A 21,837-nucleotide genomic window follows, 5' to 3' on the forward strand; every position below is an offset into this window, starting at 1 on the left:
CTCGTTGAGCAGTTGTGTGGGGCGCTTGTCACCAAGGTCAGTCTCCGAAATCAACTTCTGGATTTTCTTCTGCTCGCTTTCGCAGAAGCGTTCCAAAATGCACGACTTTAAGTTTTCGTACTTGCCTGTGCCTGGTTGGTTGACGATGGCGTCGGCGATTCGGGCCAGTACCGGTGCTTCGATTGACGCCAGGATCGTGTTGAATTTCGTGTCGTCTGTAGTTATTCCTGCCAGAACGAATTGGGCTTCGATTTGCGACAGCCATAATTCTGGGTGCTCGGTCCAAAAGGGCGGAATTTTAACCGCCACGCGGTTAATAACTACGTCGGAACCGCGAGTAACGGTATCGTGAAAGACGTCGGCGTCCTCTTGTTTGGTGTCGTTGTTTGCCACTGTAAGCACCGGTACTCGCGTCTATATAGTGATCACGTCGGGGTCACCAATTTAATGTTCATTTTATTCACTATATATTTGCTTAAAACTAATGAAAATTAACAAAAGCGTTGCTAGCTGCGGATGAGGCTGTCGATGCTGTGAGGCGCATAAAAAGGTTGTGTTTCTAGAGAGGGCCTCCAGCGATATCGATACTCTTATAAGATATCGAGTTCGATTGTGTTAGGGTAAGCACTTAGGGTTGCCACAGACTAAAAATTTTCTACCAGATTGGTCGTCTGGTACGAGAAGTCGGTTGACATCGATTTGAAATGCTTGATGATAAGAAGAGGCGAATTTACTTAATCCGTCAAGGCTGCCTCCTGATCCTCTGACGGTTGCCATTAGTTTTTTTGGTCGTCCTCGTTGAACACTGTAAAGGAGCATGGTTGGCTGCAACGCTGTGCATCTTTGCCGTACTTGTTGTGGTACCAACACAGTTGGTGGGACGATCTATTGTTAGAAGGTGCATTGTTGCGGTAATAATTTTGGGGTTGCTGATTATTTCTGCCACGCGTTTGATTGTGATTTAGTAACTGTCCCAGTTTGTTGTTAATCTGCTGCAGAGCCTTGTCGTTATCGTCGAGTCTTTTGGTCAGCGTTATGACGCGTTCTGCTTGATGAGACTGCTGTTGTTTGTTTTTTGAAAAAGCATATACGTGGTCAGCCGCATCGTCGTTTAAGGAATCCATGACTGCATCGGCTGCTTTTGCCAGTTGTGAGAGTTTGGTCTGCGGTGAGCTTCCTAACATGCCGACAATTACCGCGCGCACGGGAGGAGGCAAACGTTTGATCCAGTAGCGTCGTACTACTGATTCGTCGCAGGTTGCCTTGGTTTGCTGCAGTTGGCAGAGTAAGTGGCTTGGGCGGCTGTCGCCGAGCTGATTTCCAGTTGCGAGTCTGTCCAAAGGTACCATTTCCGAGTCCGTAAACTTTGAAAGGATCGCTTCTTTTAAGATGGAATAAGGGGCTGTTTCGGGTGGATTGTTCACAAGATCGTGTACTTGTTCCAGGTATTTGGGGTCTGCGTAGGCAATGACTGCAGCGAACTTTTCCTGTTCTTTTGTGCACCAAGTCCTTGTAGTGCGAACCAACTTTTTAACTTCGTGAAGAACATTTCTATGTTTGTGATTGATTGTAAATTTGGGAACGGCATTTTTCCACATACGGATTGGATCATGGCTGTGCTAGTGAATTGCGCAGCGTCTTGCGCGTCAGCGAAGTCTTCGTTTTCGGCCATGTTGTGAAATACTTGTGTGTATGTACTCAAGACTTTGATGTGATTTGGAAATTGTTCTAGTTGTCGAGGGTCACCAATTATGGAGACTTATATGCTCCAAATAAATATTTGGTTAATAACTATTAATTTGGTTAATAACTATAATAACTAAAGTTGGTTAATAACTATTAATATTTATTAAAGATAGGGTGGATACAAAGATTTGGTTTAATGTCTAGGTTGTGAAAATTTAGACTTCTTGAAGAGTGAAGCTTATTGTAGCCAGTAGTCTTTCAGTATCCCCAAAGGGTTTTTTGATACTATGGCGAAAAAGAATTTATTCGTTGCTATTCGTGGCTGCTTGGCCCAACAGTATTTTTTTTCTGTTTTTGTAATATTATAGTTTCATGTTATTTATGTTTTCCTTTGGTGTGGTTGTTGTCTTATTTTTTTATTTTAAAATTCCACATTGGGGGTTGAGGCTATTGTAGCTATTACCGGTACGTGATATATAAGTTTTTTGTACATAGAAACCTTTATGTTTCAGGTCTATGATTTTTTTGAGGCACTCGCGAATCTTTTTTAATCGATATTTTAATTAGCGCGTGCCCCACGTTGGGCTCCAATTATAATCGCGACTAGTTATATGTTATATTAGTTTTTATTAACCTAAATAAATAACAAATATAATTAATAATAAAAATTCATTAATTTTCAACGCCTTCGATTAAATAAGAAATATTATTCAGTTTGTATTTTTTTTCTGTTTTTGTTCTCTTATTGTTTCACTTTATTTTACTTATTATTTATATTTTTCTTCGGTGTGGTTGTTGTCTTATTTTTTAATTTTAAAATTCCACTTAAAATTCCACTTTTCCTTGTTGCTTCGGGATCTTTCCCGAAGTATGTTACAAACGGAATTCTGAAAAGAATTTACCGAATGGGATTGTTGTGATCAGCATGGAAAATTTGGGTACCAATTCGGATGCTTAAAAAAGGGAGCCACAGTGGCGTGATTCTAGCGGATGTTTAGTCTAATGTTGTTTTTGTCGTTGCCGGCTCAATACGGCAAATTTTTTTATTTCATTTCTCAAACTTGGTCCTCCGTTAGGGTGCTAAATGCGAGTGTGGGAATGTTTACATGATAAGAGCTCAAAAGAGCTTGGTGGCAAGTTCCCAAATAATTATTTATAATCTAATATATAAAATTCTTATATAACGGTGTTAGTAGCTCTACTCCTCCGAAATGGCTCGACCGATTTTCGTGAAATTTTGTGGGCATATTCGTTAGGGCTGAGGATCGGACAACATCTATTTTTCATACACTTATTTGATCTCCCGCCTTCGCCGGTCAATAATTTATCAACTACGAGTATCAATCTATAAGTTATTCCCGCTCCAGTTGTCATTCCGGTCCCCTATCTTACTCACTACACATTTTTTAGCCATTTTGTATTGTGTACAATCGTAGCAGTGACTGTTATACGTATTAAAAGCACGTGACTTCGAGATATAAAAGCACGAAGATCAGGCGAACAAATCGAAGAAGACAATGCAAATGCGCGTGTGAGCATGGTGCAATTGCGTCAATCAGAATCGCAAGAGGCACAAGATGAACGTAATCAAGAAAGACAACTGCAACAAAGAGAAGCAGGCAGATTCATAGTTAATCGACTTAGAGGAATTGACCAACAACACCAACAAGTTTGTCGAGCGAATGATCGAATGGTATCTTCGCAAAAACTCTGCTGTATTCTCATGTTCCACAATATTTTACATGGGCTCAATCAAAAAAATGGATGCCACGCAAGAGAGGGGCACCAGTTGATGCGTGCCCCACTTTATTCAAATCCAATACTTTTAATCCATCAATCACACTTTCAAATACAGTCAATCCACTGCCGACTGAGTGTTTTCGACGTCCCTGGCGATGATCCACTGTTGGGGCGGCTGGTGGTCTTCTGCGACCAGGACCAGATCGCCCTTCCTGACGTCTTCCTACTCCCGATGCCACTTCGACCGCACCTGTAGGCCCAAGACGTACTCCTCATAAAATCATAGAAGACCAAAAATTTATGTAGAAAATCTGAGATTATTCGACTCTCCAAAAGACATTTACCTAGAAGATTTTATATATCGAGTGAATACTTTCGCTCATTAAATGGGAACTTTGATCTTTTGTATCAGTACGCGAATTTGTTGTTTGAAGACCCAGCTTTAACCTTCTTTTGGCGAATTGGCGATTACTCTGTTCTCTAGCCATCGCCGATGCGCTATCTGAACCCATTTCAGACTCAGAGTTGCTCCCAAAAATCGGGAAACTTCCAGACGGACAACCGTGCCAATCCGAGACCGGATGCCCGTGTGTAGACTCGGACGAGGAGAAGTATAAATCCAATGAAAGATCTTTTGAAGAAAGCTTTTGACGAAGTCAAATCTAAGTTTTGTGCTGCGCCTTTTCTAATTCATCCTGATTACGACAAGCCATTTATAATCCAATGTGATGCGTCAATGTGCGGAGTTGGGAGTACTAGCACAATGCGATAAATTAGGCAACGGACGTCCAAGCGCATACATGTCTTAAAAATTGAATGGGGCTCAACGTAACTATACGGTTACCGAATTAGAGAGTCTGGCCGTTGTGTTTGCCATCAAGAAGTTTCGCACGTATGTAGAAGGGCATAATTTTACAGTTGTTACCTATCATTCAGCCCTGCGATGTGTAACGTCCTGGTTCTGATCGAGAGCACGCACTGTCTATTGCCGGCCTAGCTCAGGGCCAGAGGGAGGGTTCTTGTGCTTCCCCAAATCAGGGTTACCAAATAAAAGAAGTCTTCGACAGTGCTAAATAAAGGGGGTGGCCAAAGTTGTGGGGGAATAGGGAATGAGAATACCAGCTTGGAGACTCAGGTGTAAAAGATCTCCTCTTTACCCGCCCTTCCTTGTTGCACCATTATCATTGGGCAACCCATGTTGCATTAGCTTGTCTCTGGAAACCCCACTGAAATATTTAGACGCGATTCATTATATCTTCATTACTTCAATGTATTAAACATGGGCATTTCAGCGTTTTGTTCATTATTCCTAATATAATAACATTCTAATCCTAACTCAATATTATTAGTTCAAAGCAAAAACCTTACAGCGATAATTTAAGAATTTACGTTTACTACGTTTTGAATTTACAAAATTAAGAAATATAATCTACTTTATGATACTTAAATGAACTGACTTTACTCCATCCTGAATATTCATATACATATATCTTGTTTATATTTCACTCTAAGACATATTCTTCAAATTGTTGCGGCTATGCCGTACTTACAGCTCGTCCCTCGAGGTCAGCAGACCTGTCGACTTCCGATGCAGCTATATATATATATTCTAAATCAAAGTCTTACTACATAATAAGGTATATATATATGTAAATATTAAGGGATGTGGTACATGATTAAATTACGAAGGCAAAATTTTGGAAAACTTAAAAGTAATAGAAATTAACAATAATGATTCAAAATGCTATGCCATTTTACATTTTCTACAGTGGCGGAGCTAGTTTGGCAAACAAAACTGTGTGCTTTACAAGTTAGCGATTTTCGTTATAGATTCTTATCTTGGGGGAATAACGGATCTATGGCCGCAGCATGGTAGAGAGCAGACTCCAATCCTCGAGAGTGTTAACGTTTAGGCGGGAGAAAAGGGGGGGTTGATTCCAAGCCTTATGGAAACCTCGTGTTCCTTATGTAATATCAGGGACGTGCAGGGGGGTGAGTTTTATATAACCTCCGTTACATTTTCTCCATATCGATCCTCTGCGTTATTTTCTTCTATCGGCTTCTTATTTTCTTTCTTCGCTAATATACGTTTATATAAGCTCGGCCAAATACCAGGCCACCATGGCTCTGTGAAATACACGGTTGTAAGAACCGACACAAGAATTGCAATTTTCTTTCTCACCTGATTTGGCCGAGCCAATTTGAAGAATTTAAACTGCAACTCTCAATTGCACTTGAAACTGGTTTGGACTGATTTTGGTCTAAGAGGCAATAATTCACTTGTGATTTAAATATATTTATTGGGGAGCACGTGTAATGACGTAATACCACGTGATTAGCGTAAAGTCTAGTAAAAATCGTTGGTCTTAATAAACCATCCGCGAAAGTCCAAGTGTGGTTCGAAAGTGAAGCGGGGCTTATCTTTGAAACCTAACCCAAGCCTACTTGAATATGCATCTTCCAGGGAGCTTTAACGGGTTCAATTAATTGCATGGGAATGAAAGGGATGACCAGCATGCATTTTTGGAGACCACTGGAATCTGGACAATGGGACGGACTGCAATTTTTTTGTCTTAAAACCTGCTCGTAAAAGTCCCCCTCACACCCACAGGTTAGAACGAAAAATCTATTTTTCGGCTCAAAGCTGAAAAAAGGGTGAACTTTACCAAATATCCTTAGCGTGAAAGGTTCCTAATTCTTTCCCAGACAAGTCTTCTAGTAAATACAGTGATTGTCCGCACTTTCTCTTTACACGGACTTTTACTCCAACCGGTGCTAGCTTGGCATTGAAATTATATGCTGCATTGCTAAGCTTAAAGTTTCGTTTCGTCACTATCTGTCCAATTTCAAATGTGCTGTGATGGCTTCGCAAATCATACGTACGTTTGTTGGTCTGATAAGCTTTCTGCATATATTTTTGAATGTCGCCTCGAATATTACAAAACTGGTCTATCCGATTAAGGGTAGTGGATCCCTCATTCATTAATCCCAATTTCTCTAACAGCTGGTAGTCTCTACCATGAGTAGTCATGTTTTGTCCAAAAACTGCTAAATATGGGGGCATTCCAATGGACTGATGTAGATTATTACGCAAGGCGCTATTAATGCTACTCAAGTACTTATCCCATTCCCTCTGATCGGACTGAATGTAAGATCTTAACGCCGCGTTAATAGATCTATTAACTCGTTTTGCCGCGTTGGTCTGAGGTGCGCATGCTGCTGTGCATACGTGTTGGACTCCGTAGCGATTCAAGAATGCTGAGAAATCGTTTCCCTTAAATTGTCTACCATTGTCAGTAACAACAACCTGTGGAACTCCAAAACAATCAAAAATATCCTCTTTAAGGATTTTAACAACTATCTCAGATGTAAATTTCTTTACAGCCTTTAAGAAGGTAAATTTTGTGAAGTGATCTAAAATTATGAGTATTCCTATATGTCCTTTTTTTGTTCTAGGAAAAGGACCAATAAAATCAAGATATAGTCTCTGAAAAGGTCTCTCGCTATTAGTTTGGTGTCCCATTGGAATTTTCATTTTCTGTGTGGGGTGTTTGCACGTTTGACATACCTCACATTGGCGAATGTAGTCGCGAACATTTATAAGCATTCCTGGCCATGAGAAAGTTCTGCGAATTCTCTCTAAGCACTTTGCCATGCCACAATGCGAAGAGGATGGTTGATCATGAGCGGCTTTAATAACTTGTGTCCTCAATTCTCTTGGGACTACTAATTTCCAGCTCTGATCGTCTTTATCCAGATCGCCTCTTGAAAAGTTACAACGATGATACAGCAAGTTGTCTACTACCTGATAATCGGGCATGTTAGTTGCAACTATTTTGTCGATAAGTTCTTTATATTCCGAAGACTGGAACGCATCGGAAGAAAGATCTATCTCGGGCCATACTTTGTCTATATTGGCAACGTTAACTTCTCCTTCGAAAGATCGAGAGATGGCATCGGCTACAACATTTTCACTTCCCTTTCGGTGCTCTATGGTCAACTGGTATCCGTGCAGTTTCATAGCCCATCTTTCTAGTCTACCTCTCAAGTCGTTCTTTTTCATTAACCAACTTAAACTAGCATGATCGGTGATTACTTTGAAGGGGTGTCCTTCGATGTACATTCTGAATCTATCAATGGCTAAAACTACCGCTAAACACTCTAATTCGGTTACCGAATAATTTCGTTGAGCCTTGTTAAGCTTTTTGGACATGTAACTGATTGGTCGTTCGTATCCGTTTTCATCACATTGTGCCAATAAGCCTCCTACTCCATAGATGGATGCATCGCACTGAATAATGAAAGGTTTATCGTAATTGGGACTAATTAATACTGGGGATGAGCATAATTTGTCTTTAATGGCTTGGAAAGAGTTTTGTGCTTCTTCATTCCATGTTAAAGTTTTTCCTTTCAATAATTCTGTGAGTGGAAAAACAATTGTCGAAGAAGAATGCCCAAGAATCGTCGTAATTGTTTCTGCGTTGAAGGGACTGGATAGTCTGATATTGCACGGACTTTGTCGTTGTTCGGTTGAAGAGTGCCCTCTCCTACTACATATCCTAAATATTCCACTCTAGATAAGCCGAATTGGCTTTTAACTATATTGATGGTCAACCCTGCCTTGCGTAAATGGGAAGCAACTGCGGTTAAGTGAGTCAGGTGTTCATCAAAAGTAGAAGACAACACCAATAAGTCGTCTAGGTACACCATCACGTGAGACTTTAATTGATATGGTATAACCTGATCCATTAATCTGCACATCGTTTGAGGTGCATTGCACAACCCAAAAGGCATGCGCTTAAACTGATATAGCGGTCGATTTGGGGCAACAAAAGCGGTTTTTGGTCGAGATTTTTCTTCTAAGGCAATTTGCCAAAACGCATCTTTTAAATCGATCTTTGACACACATCGAACTGCGGGCAGTCTACTCAATAGACCTTCTAAGTGTGGCATAGGATACGTATCCTTTGCGGTAACACTATTCAATTTTCTTGAATCCAGACAAAACCTTATCTTTCCTGGTTTTACTAATAGGACAATCGGTGAAGACCATTCCGATGGAGGTGCTTCTTCTATAATGTCTAATTCTAACATTCTGTCAATTTCACTACACAAGAGTTTCTCTTTGGCTGGCGATATAGGATAATATCGCTGCTTGATAGGACGCGTATCCTTTGTATCGATAACGTGTTCTACCAGCTTTGTTAAACCTAATCCGTCACATTCAGATGTAGGAAATAGCTTAATGACAGTCTGTAACTTGCGGTTTTCTGTGGCTGATAAAGATAGTTTGTCGTTACTCGTTTCTATCGCTTGCACCTCGGGAAGTTTGGGTTCATAGTTGATAGAAATTCCGAATTGATCCCAAAAGTCAACTCCACATATTATGTCTAGTGAAATAGAAGGAACAATTAAAAACTCAAAATTGTTTTGAAAGTTGTTGTATAACAATGGTATTACTATTGAACCAGAAATTTCTTGACGTTTCCCGTCTGCTGTACATACTCTTCCTCTTCGTTTTATATATTGCTTTGAATCTACGATTGTTTTTGCTAAATCTCCGCCTATGATGCTTTTGTTTGCCCCACTATCTAATAAAGCATAGTGAGGTTGATCGAAAATGTGAAGCTTAACAAATGGACGATTATCTTGACCATTTCGTGTAAGGCTCGAGACTTTATACATTGTGGACTTCTTCAAACTGTTCCAAAATTCGCGCATTCGCCTGGCTGAGCGTGAATTTCGGTATTTCATTGAAAATAATTCAGATCTTCTTAACTCATATTCTTTAAGTCTAATGTGATACGGCTTTATAATTTTAGGATTAATTTCTACGTCTAACAGTTCTGGTTGAACTGGATTTAAAAGTAGGGTTTTATTTTCGTTTGAATCTATTTGCGGACATCCCTCTGGTGTGAATTGCGGATGTCCTGTGGACCGTTTCCCGAATGCGGATTACATTTAATACATTTTGGTCGATAGGTATCTAAAGCTCCACATCCGTAGCAAAACACACGCCGAGGTTTAAGACAATCTAAATACCTGTGACCTGGATCATCACAATTCCAGCACTTCATTAATTGTACGTCTAAAATTATTTTGTGAATTCCCTTGCTTGTACTTATTGTTGCCAAAGAAGGCCTCATGTTTGTGACACTCTCTTCTCAACGCTGACAATGATGGGGTATCCACATGCAAAAGCTCATGATATAACTCTGGTCTTAGATTGTTTCTAACTTCTGCTACGATCTCTTCATCAGACAATGGTTCTCGTAAGGCATCAGTAATTGCAACCATGGCATCTAAGAATTCATCGAAACTCTCGTTTCGGCCCTGTTTCCGTCTACGTAAGGTATCTTTAATGTCTCTTTCTGTACGTTGATCTTTGTACCTCTCTCTTAAGTGCATAAATCGAACCATGTGGTTTCCTCATTAGATCTATGACAACGCCAATAAAAATTCAATGCTGGTCCAGCAAAAAGTAAATGTCCAAATTTGTAAAGCAATACAAAATTTCCATTTAAACTTTGGGATGTTAAGCAGTTAACTCTATAAATAAAGTCTTCTACCGAGATATCGCTAAGCAGCCCTGTAAATTTGATATGCCAATTCGAAATTACATTAGCAGTTTTATCTGAGAAATCTCTAACAGGTTCTCTAACAGGCGAGTTATTATTACGTCTGTTACAATGATTGGATGGTGCTCCACTATCTAAACTTATACGAGGATGGTTTAAGGGTGCAGGAAAATCCCATTCAAGTTGCGGTTCTTCTGGGTTTTCTCGCGGAATACCGTTTAACGACAAGCTATTAAAAGCTGTACGAACTTCTTCGGACAAGGTTGCTGCCATATTTATACGAAACGACTCCATAGAACTTGCTATCAATTGTTGGATTCTTTCTTCGCTAATACCATTAGCATCGGCATTAGCCTGAGGATTTGTTAAATCCTGACGCGATGTAGCTCCTAGACTCGTTCGAGGGTTTACATTTGCATTCGGCCTTTGGTGAGATCGGGTATTAGGTCTGTTTCTAGGAATCGTTCCGGTAGTTGTGTTATTGTTTCCAACAGCTCTAGTTGTCCTAGAGGGGGGAACGTTCACTTCTGCATTTGTCGGATTCTGACTTTCAATCTGAGCTCGCTGACAAGCACTTCGACAGATCGGACAAGTTTCATTATTATCTAACCACGATAATATGCATTGGCGATGGAATCTGTGTACATGCAGTGTCCACATATTCTCCTTGAATATTGGTATCATTGCATATAGTGCAGCTTATGGTAGTATCTCTCTCACTGGACATTCTTGCTACCAAGTTTTCTAAACTGCGTCTGACTGCCATTATATAAATCTATATGTTTTGTTAGTAATTTATTTATTTGTTTTTCATTGTTGTTGGAGTTTTACTCCGAGACAAGCTAACTTCACTTTTCAGCTCAGCTCCCTCATTCCTTTCATTTGGGTCTATTGAACTATTGTGTAAACTGATGTAAACAGCTAAGCAGCAATCAAATGTAGGATAACAGAAGCTGTTATCGAATAGTAGAGGAGACTGTTAATAAAGCTGCGGGTAGTTAGTCTTAAGCAAGAAATAGAGCAGAAACGACGCATAAGTTAAGATCAACATGTAAACTATATCTAACATATCCACACATTAATAAACCTATGAGACCACTAAGAAAACCATCCTCTCACAGTTCAGAAGTGGGATACTAATGTGTTGGTGCAGTGTAGTGGAGATATAGTCAGGAAAATTGGAACAGAATCGTCGGCGTGGAAAGTTGGTAATGGGTAGCAGCCCCAGAGATTACTCGATACTTGTGCGTGGCAGACGGATTTAAAGAAAAAGCCAGACAGTATAACACAAAGGGATTGTGTGTATATGGGCGTCGTGGTGAAATTCGCATTGAAAAGAACATTTTGGAAAAAGCATTGAGGAAAATGGTCAAGATAGCAGAACTCAAGGTGGACCAGTTGAGATTTTTGTTAAGAGAACGAAATCTTGCAGCTGCGGGATCCAGAGCAGAGTTAGTACAGCGACTAGTTGAATTTGAGGAATCAGAAGACGTGGAGATGCCACAAGCTAGTGGAAACGTGAGTCAACGAGAGGAATCGGTGACGTCACAAGCGGCAGCTATTTCACAACTGCAGAATGAAATGACCGAGCTGAAGAATATGATGGCGCAGTTGGTGAGCATGTAGAGGCCAAATGCAGATGATGGAGTTAATAGGCAGGAACGCACAGAGGAAACCAGGAGGAATATCACAGGAGACGATATTCCTAATCTACAAGCCAGAAACAACGTGAGACAAGCGTCGGTAAAGGAAATCGCAGACACTTTGCCAGAGTTTGATCCAGGAGACGAGAACGCTATATCAGTGAACCAATTCATCGATCGTGTCAACAAAGTGGTTGGTGCGTATCATTGGGACGAGACGTTTTTGTTATTGGCAATTTATACAAAGATCAAGGGACCAGCCAAGATGTGGTTCGATTCTTCGCCAGTGGTGCACACTACGTGGAGTGACTTCGCGCAAGCTATGAGGGATGAGTTTGGAGCAAGCCCGGATGAAGCGGAAGTGCATTTCAACATGACTAATGCAACCAGACGAGCAAAAGAAACAGTGAAGGAGTATTGTTTCCGGATGTCAGCCCTAGGAGTGCGGTACAGTCTGAGCGAGGCAGCGGTTATCAGATATGTTCGCGCAGGATTACAGCACCGAGAGTTGCAAAACAGCATTGCAGCGATACGTTTTTCAATAATGAAGCAGCTTAGAGATGCAGCCGAATCTTATTTCGTAAACAGAGGTCGGACAGCAGCAAACAAAAAGGAGTTTGTGCCTAAATACAACAATTTCGAGATGAAACAGGACAGCGATGTGAAGACAGCAAAGCCAAAGGATTTGAAGACATGTTTCAAGTGTGGAGAGTTGGGACACTTTGCCAATTCGTGCCCAAGTAAGGAGCAGAAGCCACGCTGTAACAAATGCAATACTTTTCATGCAATCACGGAAAGTTGCCAAACTGCAAAGGTGATGCGTTTAGGAGCAACAAATCAAGACAAGTTATTCACCAGAATAGTCCGTATAAATTCAAAGAGCTATAACGCATTTATAGATACGGGTAGCCAGGCTAGTATCATTCGACAGTCAGTTGCGGATGAATTAAAGGCAGATCGGCATGAGTGCTCTATGAGGATTAGAGGCATATGTGGAGGATCGTGTATTCTTTCTGAAGAAGTCGTTATCCAGATGGACGTTGAAGGGAAGACCATTGATGCCAAGTTATACGTAGCAGACGACGAGCTTTTGCAAGAAGACCTTTTGCTGGGACAGGATTTCATTGTTAGCGCCCAGTTATCCCTAAAGTTTACGGCAGAGGATGTCGAAGTCAAGCGAGCGGTGCAGCAAGCAGAAACTATTGGAAGCGTACGTGGTACTCATAAGCTTCTTGTTAATATGCAAAACAATCAGGAAAGAAGTCAAATGAATCAGTTGTTGAGCAAGTTCGAAGATGTCTTCTCTACAGGATTGCAAGGAATAGGAAAAACAAATATTGTCCAAGCCAAAATAGATGTTGAGAGCAACCAAGTAGTTTCCCAGCCACCATACAGAATTCCCGAGCCAAAGAAGGAAGTTGTCGCCAAGATGTTGGACGAGTTATTGCAGCAGGATATTATCCAACCATCTACGTCAGAGTATGCTAGCCCTGTAGTACTCATCAAAAAGCCGAACGGTAGTGACCGACTATGTGTTGATTACCGCCGTCTGAACAAGCTGTTAAAGAAGGAGAATTTTCCGGTCCCGAATATAGAAGAGCGTCTTCAAGGGGCGAAACGATTTAAGTATTTCACTTCACTGGATTTAAATTGCGGATATTACCAAATTGAGATAGCACCTGAAAGCCGAAAGTTTACCGCATTCATCACCACGGATGGACTTTACGAGTTTAAGCGACTCCCGTTTAGGCTAAAGAATGCCCCAGCCATTTTCAATCGTCTCATGGCAGAACTACAAAAGCGAGTGCATAAAGGAGATATGATTCACTACATGGACGACATTCTTATTGGTAGCAATAATTTCGAGGAGATGTATGCCAAGCTAGAGAGAGTCCTTACAGTATTGCGAGAGTGTGGACTAACTCTCAATCTGGATAAATGTAAGTTGTACGAGCAGTCTATTACGTTTCTAGGACATCAAATTCACGATGGAGGTATCAGCCCAGGAGAAGTAAAGACGAATGCCATTTCCATGTTCCCCACACCGTCCAATGTCACCGAAGTACGTCAGTTTTTAGGATTGACAGGATATTTTCGAAAATTTGTCGCCGGATACGCTATTATATCAGAGCCGTTACGTATGCTGTTGCGAAAAGCACAAACATTCAAATGGGAGCAGCGCCAAGAGGACGCGTTTAACGAATTGAAAAGAAGCCTAACGTCAAGACCTGTTATCACAAGCTATCGCCTAGATGCTGAACACGAATTACACACAGATGCCAGTGCTGTGGGTTTGGCCGCCGTACTGATGCAAAATGAAGAGGGTCAACTAAAGCCAATTGCTTATTTTAGTCGAGCAACGTCTAAGTCTGAGAAAAATTATCACAGTTATGAGCTGGAAGCTCTAGCCGTCGTCGAGTCGTTGGAGCGATTTAAGTATTATGTCTACGGTAAAAATGTTCGAGTAGTTACCGATTGTAATGCCCTGAAATCTTCAATGGATAAGAAGGAACTTATACCCCGAATTGCACGATGGTGGTTAAGGATTCAAGAATATGACATCGAGATTGTACATCGAGCTGGAATACTGATGTGCCACGTTGATGCTTTAAGCCGAGCACCTTTTGAAAACGCACAAGAAATGGAGACTGCATGTCTGAAGATTTCCAAAACCCTGATTGACGAAGCTGACTGGTTATTTGCGATACAACTACAAGATGAGAAGATCCAGAACATCGTTGCGGATATGACAAGTGCGAAGCAAACCGAGAACGATGAGTATGTAATAGAGCAAAATCGCCTATTTCGAAAATACGACAACAAGTTGCTATGGGTTGTGCCGAAACAGCTAAGATACCTTATACTACACGAATGCCACGACAAAGCAGGACACATGAGCACAGAGAAAACAATGCAGCGCATTCTTAATTTGTTTTGGTTTCCCCGAATGCGAAATTTCGTCAAGAGCTATATAAAATCATGCATAGGTTGCGCGCTAAACAAAATACGAGGTGGATGCCAAGAAGGAGAGTATCATTACGATGACATTAAGCCTATCCCATTTTATACTGTACAAATGGATCACCTAGGACCTTTTCCAAAGAGTTCAAAGAGGAATGAGCATATTCTAGTTATTGTCGACGCCTTTACGAAGTTTACTATAGTTCGAGCAACAAAAAGTACTGCAACTAAACATGTCTTGGATATCCTGCAAGAGGTTACGAGCTACTTGGGAATGCCAGGACGAATTATCACTGATCGAGGTACCGCCTTCATTTCGAAAAATTTCGAAAAATATTGCAAGTCGAACAACATAAAGCACATCCTTAACGCTGTAAGGACACCGAGAGCCAACGGTCATGCAGAGAGGACGAACAGAATTATTTTGTCCATGCTACTGCCTTCGAATGAAAACGATAAGCGATGGGACGAAATGCTACGATCTATCCAGTGGAGCATTAATACCATGGTAAATAGCACAACTAAATGTTCCCCATTTCAGCTTCTCTATGGATACGAGCCAAGAGATATTTTAAAGAACACCCTGACCAGCGTGATCCAGAATCAAGAGCAGAGGCTGATGACAGATGTCGAGTTAGATACGCTACGAGCAGACGCTGCAACTAGAGTCAACGATCAAAGAGCTGCAGCCAAGAAACGGTATGACGCAAAACACGCTAAGCCCACACAATATAAGCTAGGAGATATTGTACTGGTGGAGAACGAGCCAAGCAGCACGGGTACTTCCAGAAAATTGGAGCCTCGCTATAAAGGACCTTTTATTGTCAACAAGGTGTTGCCGAACGACCGATATCTAGTGGAAGATATCCCCCAGGCCCAACGAAAGCAGAGACATTATAAGTCGGTTTATGCATCCGACAAGATGACCAAGATGACGACGATGACTCGAAGGACGACCCCATCTACGAATCTCGCGAGGACGCTGAGAATTTATCAGGAAAGGCCGAATGTAAACAGCTAAGCAGCAATCAAATGTAGGATAACAGAAGCTGTTATCGAATAGTAGAGGAGACTGTTAATAAAGCTGCGGGTAGTTAGTCTTAAGCAAGAAATAGAGCAGAAACGACGCATAAGTTAAGATCAACATGTAAACTATATCTAACATATCCACACATTAATAAACCTATGAGACCACTAAGAAAACCATCCTCTCACACTGACAATTAAAAGAGAGTCTTGCTAAGAATGCTCAGCAAAACTAATCTCGAATTCTAATTGTTTTCCTAAAATAATGTTAGGAATTACATTCAGTTGGTGTCGATTCGATATAAATTCAGAACGAAAAATCCAAAACTGATATTGTAAAGCCTAATGATATACAAGAAACAGATATATTAATAAACGTGAGTCTTGGTCACTCGATTGGCTATCACCAAACGGTGTCATCCAAAGATCTCTTAATTTAATTTTTGAACTTTTGGCCATTAAGGATTTTTTTTGGGATCGGGTGAAATTGTATCTACATATCGTGCTTCACGCATGGTCATCTTGTACTATATACCTTGTAACCACGTGTTCCACGTTTGCCCACGTTGGCTCCACGGTTGGCTCCAACGTCGGCTCCACGATTGGGCGCCATTTTATCTGTAACGTCCTGGTTCTGACCGGGAGCACGCACTGTCTATTGCCGGCCTAGCTCAGGGCCAGAGGGAGGGTTCTTGTGCTTCCCCAAATCAGGGTTACCAAATAAAAGAAGTCTTCGACAGTGATAAATAAAGGGGGTGGCCAAAGTTGTGGGGGAATAGGGAATGAGAATACCAGCTTGGAGACTCAGGTGTAATAGATCTCCTCTTTACCCGCCCTTCGTTGTTGCACCATTATCATTGGGCAACCCATGTTGCATTAGCTTGTCTCTGGAAACCCCACTGAAATATTTAGACGCGATTCATTATATCTTCATTACTTCAATGTATTAAACATGGGCATTTCAGCGTTTTGTTCATTATTCCTAATATAATAACATTCTAATCCTAACTCAATAATATTAGTTCAAAGCAAAAACCTTTCAGCGATAATTTAAGAGTTTACTACGTTTTGAATTTACAAAATTAAGAAATATAATCTACTTTATGATACTTAAATGAACTGACTTTACTCCATCCTGAATATTCATATACATATATGTTGTTTATATTTCACTCTAAGACATATTCTTCAAATTGTTGCGGCTATGCCGTACTTACAGCTCGTCCCTCGAGGTCAGCAGGCCTGTCGACTTCCAATGCAGCTATATATATATTCTAAATCAAAGTCTTACTACATAATAAGGTATATATATGTAAATATTAAGGGATGTGGTACATGATTAAATTACGAAGGCAAAATTTTGGAAAACTTAAAAGTAATAGAAATCAACAATAATGATTCAAAATGCTATGCCATTTTACATTTTCTACAGTGGCAGAGCTAGTTTGGCAAACAAAACTGTGTGATTTACAAGTTAGCGATTTTCGTTATAGATTCTTATCTTGGGGGAATAACGGATCTATGGCCGCAGCATGGTAGAGAGCAGACTCCAATCCTCGAGAGTGTTAACGTTTAGGCGGGAGAAAAGGGGGGGTTGATTCCAAGCCTTATGGAAACCTCGTGTTCCTTATGTAATATCAGGGACGTGCAGGGGGGTGAGTTTTATGTAACCTCCGTTACATTTTCTCCATATCGATCCTCTGCGTTATTTTCTTCTATCGGCTTCTTATTTTCTTTCTTCGCTAATGTACGTTTATATAAGCTCGGCCAAATACCAGGCCACCATGGCTCTGTGAAATACACGGTTGTATGAACCGACACAAGAATTGCAATTTTCTTTCGCAATTTGAAGAATTTAAACTGCAACTCTCAATTGCACTTGAAACTGGTTTGGACTGATTTTGGTCTAAGAGGCAATAATTCACTTGTGATTTAAATATATTTATTGGGGAGCACGTGTAATGACGTAATACCACGTGATTAGCGTAAAGTCTAGTAAAAATCGTTGGTCTTAATAAACCATCCGCGAAAGTCCAAGTGTGGTTCGAAAGTGAAGCGGGGCTTATCTTTGAAACCTAACCCAAGCCTACTTGAATATGCATCTTCCAGGGAGCTTTAACGGGTTCAATTAATTGCATGGGAATGAAAGGGATGACCAGCATGCATTTTTGGAGACCACTGGAATCTGGACAATGGGACGGACTGCAATTTTTTTGTCTTAATACCTGCTCATAAAAGTCCCCCTCACAGATGGCGGATGACTAATACCGACCTAGCGCGAGCGAACATCGCAAGGGGAGTCAAAACGTAGTACCGGACGCCCTATCGCGATCGTTCGAGGAGCCAACAGAGATACTGGCGATAGAAGTAGACGTATTTCCAGAGATTGACTTGCAGTCAGATGCATTCGAATCGGAGGGTCGAATTCGCTAAGGGACCGTGTCCAAAAATTCAGTGTACCTGGATTTGGAGTCATGGATATCTATATCAAGCAGGCTTTGCTAGATGTGCGCAATTATATAGCGCAGTGCGATATTTGCAAAACCTGTAAACAACAATCGCACAATCATTGGTCCATTCCCAAGAACCCGGCACGGAAATATAGGCATATTAATTCTCCTAGATCATCTCTCCAAATTTACTTGGCTAAGGCCAGTAAAAAAGTTCACATCCAAGGTAGTGATGGATTATTTAGATGAGATTTTTGTTTGCTTTGGATTAGCGATAATGGCATTCAGTTTAAAAGCCATGACCGCAGCCTTTACATAAACGCACGGAATCCAACATATTTTTACTGGTGCTTACTCCCTGGAATCCAACGCGGTGGAGCGGGTCAACCGGTCGATCAATGCGGCCCTACGATCATATATTCGGTTAGATTAAAGGTTGTGGGACTTGTATATAGGAAAAATCAATTCAGCCTTGAGAAATAATATTCACCAATCCGTTGGAGAATCCCCCTAATATGTAATCTTTGGCCAGCACATGCTAACTCATGGAAAAGATAATAAGAGGGATCCGCAAAGGTGCCTAGAGTTTCCGAGAATAGGAGCTGAAATCGTGAAGAGATTGACAAAAGCTTACGAGAAAAACCGAAACAACTACGACTTACGTTCTCGACATCGAACATTCGAAGTGGGTCAGGAAGTCATAAAATAAAATTTCGTTTTAAGCAACCAGGCTATGCAAATAAACACAAAATTCTCACCTGTTGGAATCAAGGCCAGAATAAAAGAGAAGAGAGGGGAGTCGTTATATCTGCTTGAAGACAACAATGAAAAGGGGTTAGGAGTTTTCCATGCCAAAGACCTTTGGTGAAGTACCCTTTTTCAGCTTTCATCTCCTTCTAGTATCAGGTCGATAAAACCTGAGGTGTGAGGGTACGAATAAACATAAACAAAAAAAGGCCAATTCTAATAAGGTAAACAAACTTTAGTCGATAGTTAGTAGTCGGTAAACATTAGTCGAATAAAATAAGTCGATAACAGATCGCTGTTACAGCAAGTGTTCTAGGTGGCGCTCAATCCCCACAATCGTTTGCGTAGCGCCTAACAAAAGCCTATGACAAGCAACGTTTTCCGTTTCGACAAAGAGGTATACGGCGGAGCCACCGCTTGTGTCATCGGCCAGGCATCCAGGAAAAGATTTCCTCGATCAGCCCCTAAACGTGCGCGAAACTGGTCTAGACTCGAGCCACGATAGGCGAGGTCTGTGACCGGCGACGTGTGCGTGATTGAGGCCGCAGTGGATCAGGAACGTTGCTGGAACCTGGCCAACCAGCGTGGAGGTGAACATAACCTCACTTTCTGGCGCAGAACCTCATATTCATGTAATTCGACCTCGGCCATGTGATGGGTTAGATCGATGATCGCTGCGGCAAACATCTCGTCCATAGTGACGGTTAAACAACAACAACCAGAACAGAAGCGCGACAAGCTGTGCCAGGATTAGCGTATTAGCGTATTATTGTTAAGTAGAATTTTACTCTTATATTTTATGTAAATTATATTGGATCGAACCAAGACTCATCCTCTTTTCCTGTAGAGCATTGATCAATTGTTGGCATCGTGTACACCACAACACCATGATTTTTTTTTAATTTAACCCGTTCACCGGAAACATCCAGCGCTCTTGTCTACAGGCCTGCGGATGTTGTTACATCCTAGTTATAGGATAGTTAGTAGTTAAAATTATAGTTTTATGGGCACCTGAGCTGAACGTTGTTTATTCCTTTCAGGTAGGGCGGGCCAAGCAGACTTCGTATCCTTTCATAGGACTGTAACCCCTTCCAAACTCTGTCTACAAATTTTTTTTGTGTGGCGGTGATGCTGATTAGGAAGTAACCGACCCCCTTGCCTCTTCCCTATGCCGTTCCCGTAGGCAGAGTATGCAACCAATCGGTATCCACTTCACCGTGTTCGTCACAATGTTCTATTACCCAGAGTTTCCTTGGTACACCTAAGAGAAGAAATTGATAAAATTTTGCCATCGATGACCATCATTGTTTCTAGAAGATATTAAAAAAATGGTATCTAGCAGTTACCATATTTTTGGAATACTGATCCAAAGTTGAAATCTCCGATTTTCTACATTAATTTTTGGTCTTCTATGATTTTTTCCCAAACATTTTCCTATGGAAGATTTTTATTTTTTATTGAAATCAGTTATGATCTATGTTATGATCTCTGATCCATGCATTAATTTTGGATTTAAGGAAAAACTCTAAATATTTTTTTTGAATTTATTATAGGTAGTTAAACAAGATTTTCTTCAATTAAGTATAAGTTTTTTATCTCAAATTTTCAAAATATCATGGGTGTCTACAATTTCTGTAAAGCTTTACTAAACCTGCTGAACCTGCAATAGAAGCTTTACTAAACCTGCTGATCCTTCAATAGATACGTTTTGAACATAGAAACCGTATCCGTGTTCTAAATTTTCACCTCTCTTTATTAAAGACAAAGTGAAAAAGAAAAAAAAAGAAAAAAAAAAAAAAGAAATTATGACTTTCTTACAGCTTTTATTATGAACTGGTGAATGAATCAGGGAAAATTTCAGAAACCTTCCACTTAAAGGACATACTAAAAGTAAAATAAAATAAAAATATTAGTAGATATTAGGGATTTCAGCTAATGACCCCTGCTAATAAGATTTTTGGAGCATTAACTGTGGTGTAGTATGTGGATTTCCAACAGGGCACTCATGCGAAATGCGGTTATAAGATAGACAGAGAAAAGCTTGAAAACTTTCCATCTAATATCATTGATCTACCAGTTACTTTGAATAAGCGAACAAAACATCACCCGATTCTTATCTATGGGCTAGATTTGCATTGGAGAGCTTTGACATTAATTGGCGAGTCTGAAGGCAATACGGCTACCATCTTAAGCCTACCATCTTAAGGCTACCAGATTAAGAAATATTTAATGAGTACTAGGTATGTTTTATATTCAGGGCAGTGCAGTTTTTTCATTAAAAATATTACCCCCCAGTGCCACGTGCCAGTCCGGCTAGTACCAGATTATGCAATCGGCTAGTACCAGATTATGCAATTGGCTAGTACCAGATTATGCAATCGGCTAGTACCAGATTATGTAATCGGCTAGTACCAGGTTATCCAACTGGCATGAGGTTATCTGGAAGCCGAAATGGATGAATTATTGGAATTAATTAGTGCAGAGATCCGACGTGGGATTGTAATCTTTTAATATATTTTGGATTCGACGACAACCCCAAACTAAGAACCAATTAGTTCTCGACGACCTTCGTGACACCCCTTTTTCGCTACATTTCGCTAAAACTCCAGCGAATTATTTATAAATTTGTAACTATTAGCAGTGTAATATTGTGAACATCATCCTGCTGAATTTTATACAAAGCTTTCAAATTCATTTTGTACATTATGAAGTTATTCTATGAAAGAAAAAATTGTACATTTATTTGGATTTTGCACACCATTTAGTTTTTTTCGATCATTAGTATCTAAATATCCTTTGTTATTTTTTTATGAATATATGTATATATATATGTAAATTATATGTTTTAATTCCCGATTTAAAATAAAAAAATAAAAATTAAGATTTTTATTTTATAAATTTTATTATTAAATTCAAGAATGAGTTATAAAGATATCCTATTGGATTGATTGTTGATTATAAACTGATTTTACAAATTCAATTTTCTTACAACTATAGCTTTTATCG

Source organism: Drosophila ananassae (genome assembly GCF_017639315.1).
Source record: "Drosophila ananassae strain 14024-0371.13 chromosome Y unlocalized genomic scaffold, ASM1763931v2 tig00000097, whole genome shotgun sequence".
Lineage (NCBI taxonomy): Eukaryota > Metazoa > Arthropoda > Insecta > Diptera > Drosophilidae > Drosophila > Drosophila ananassae.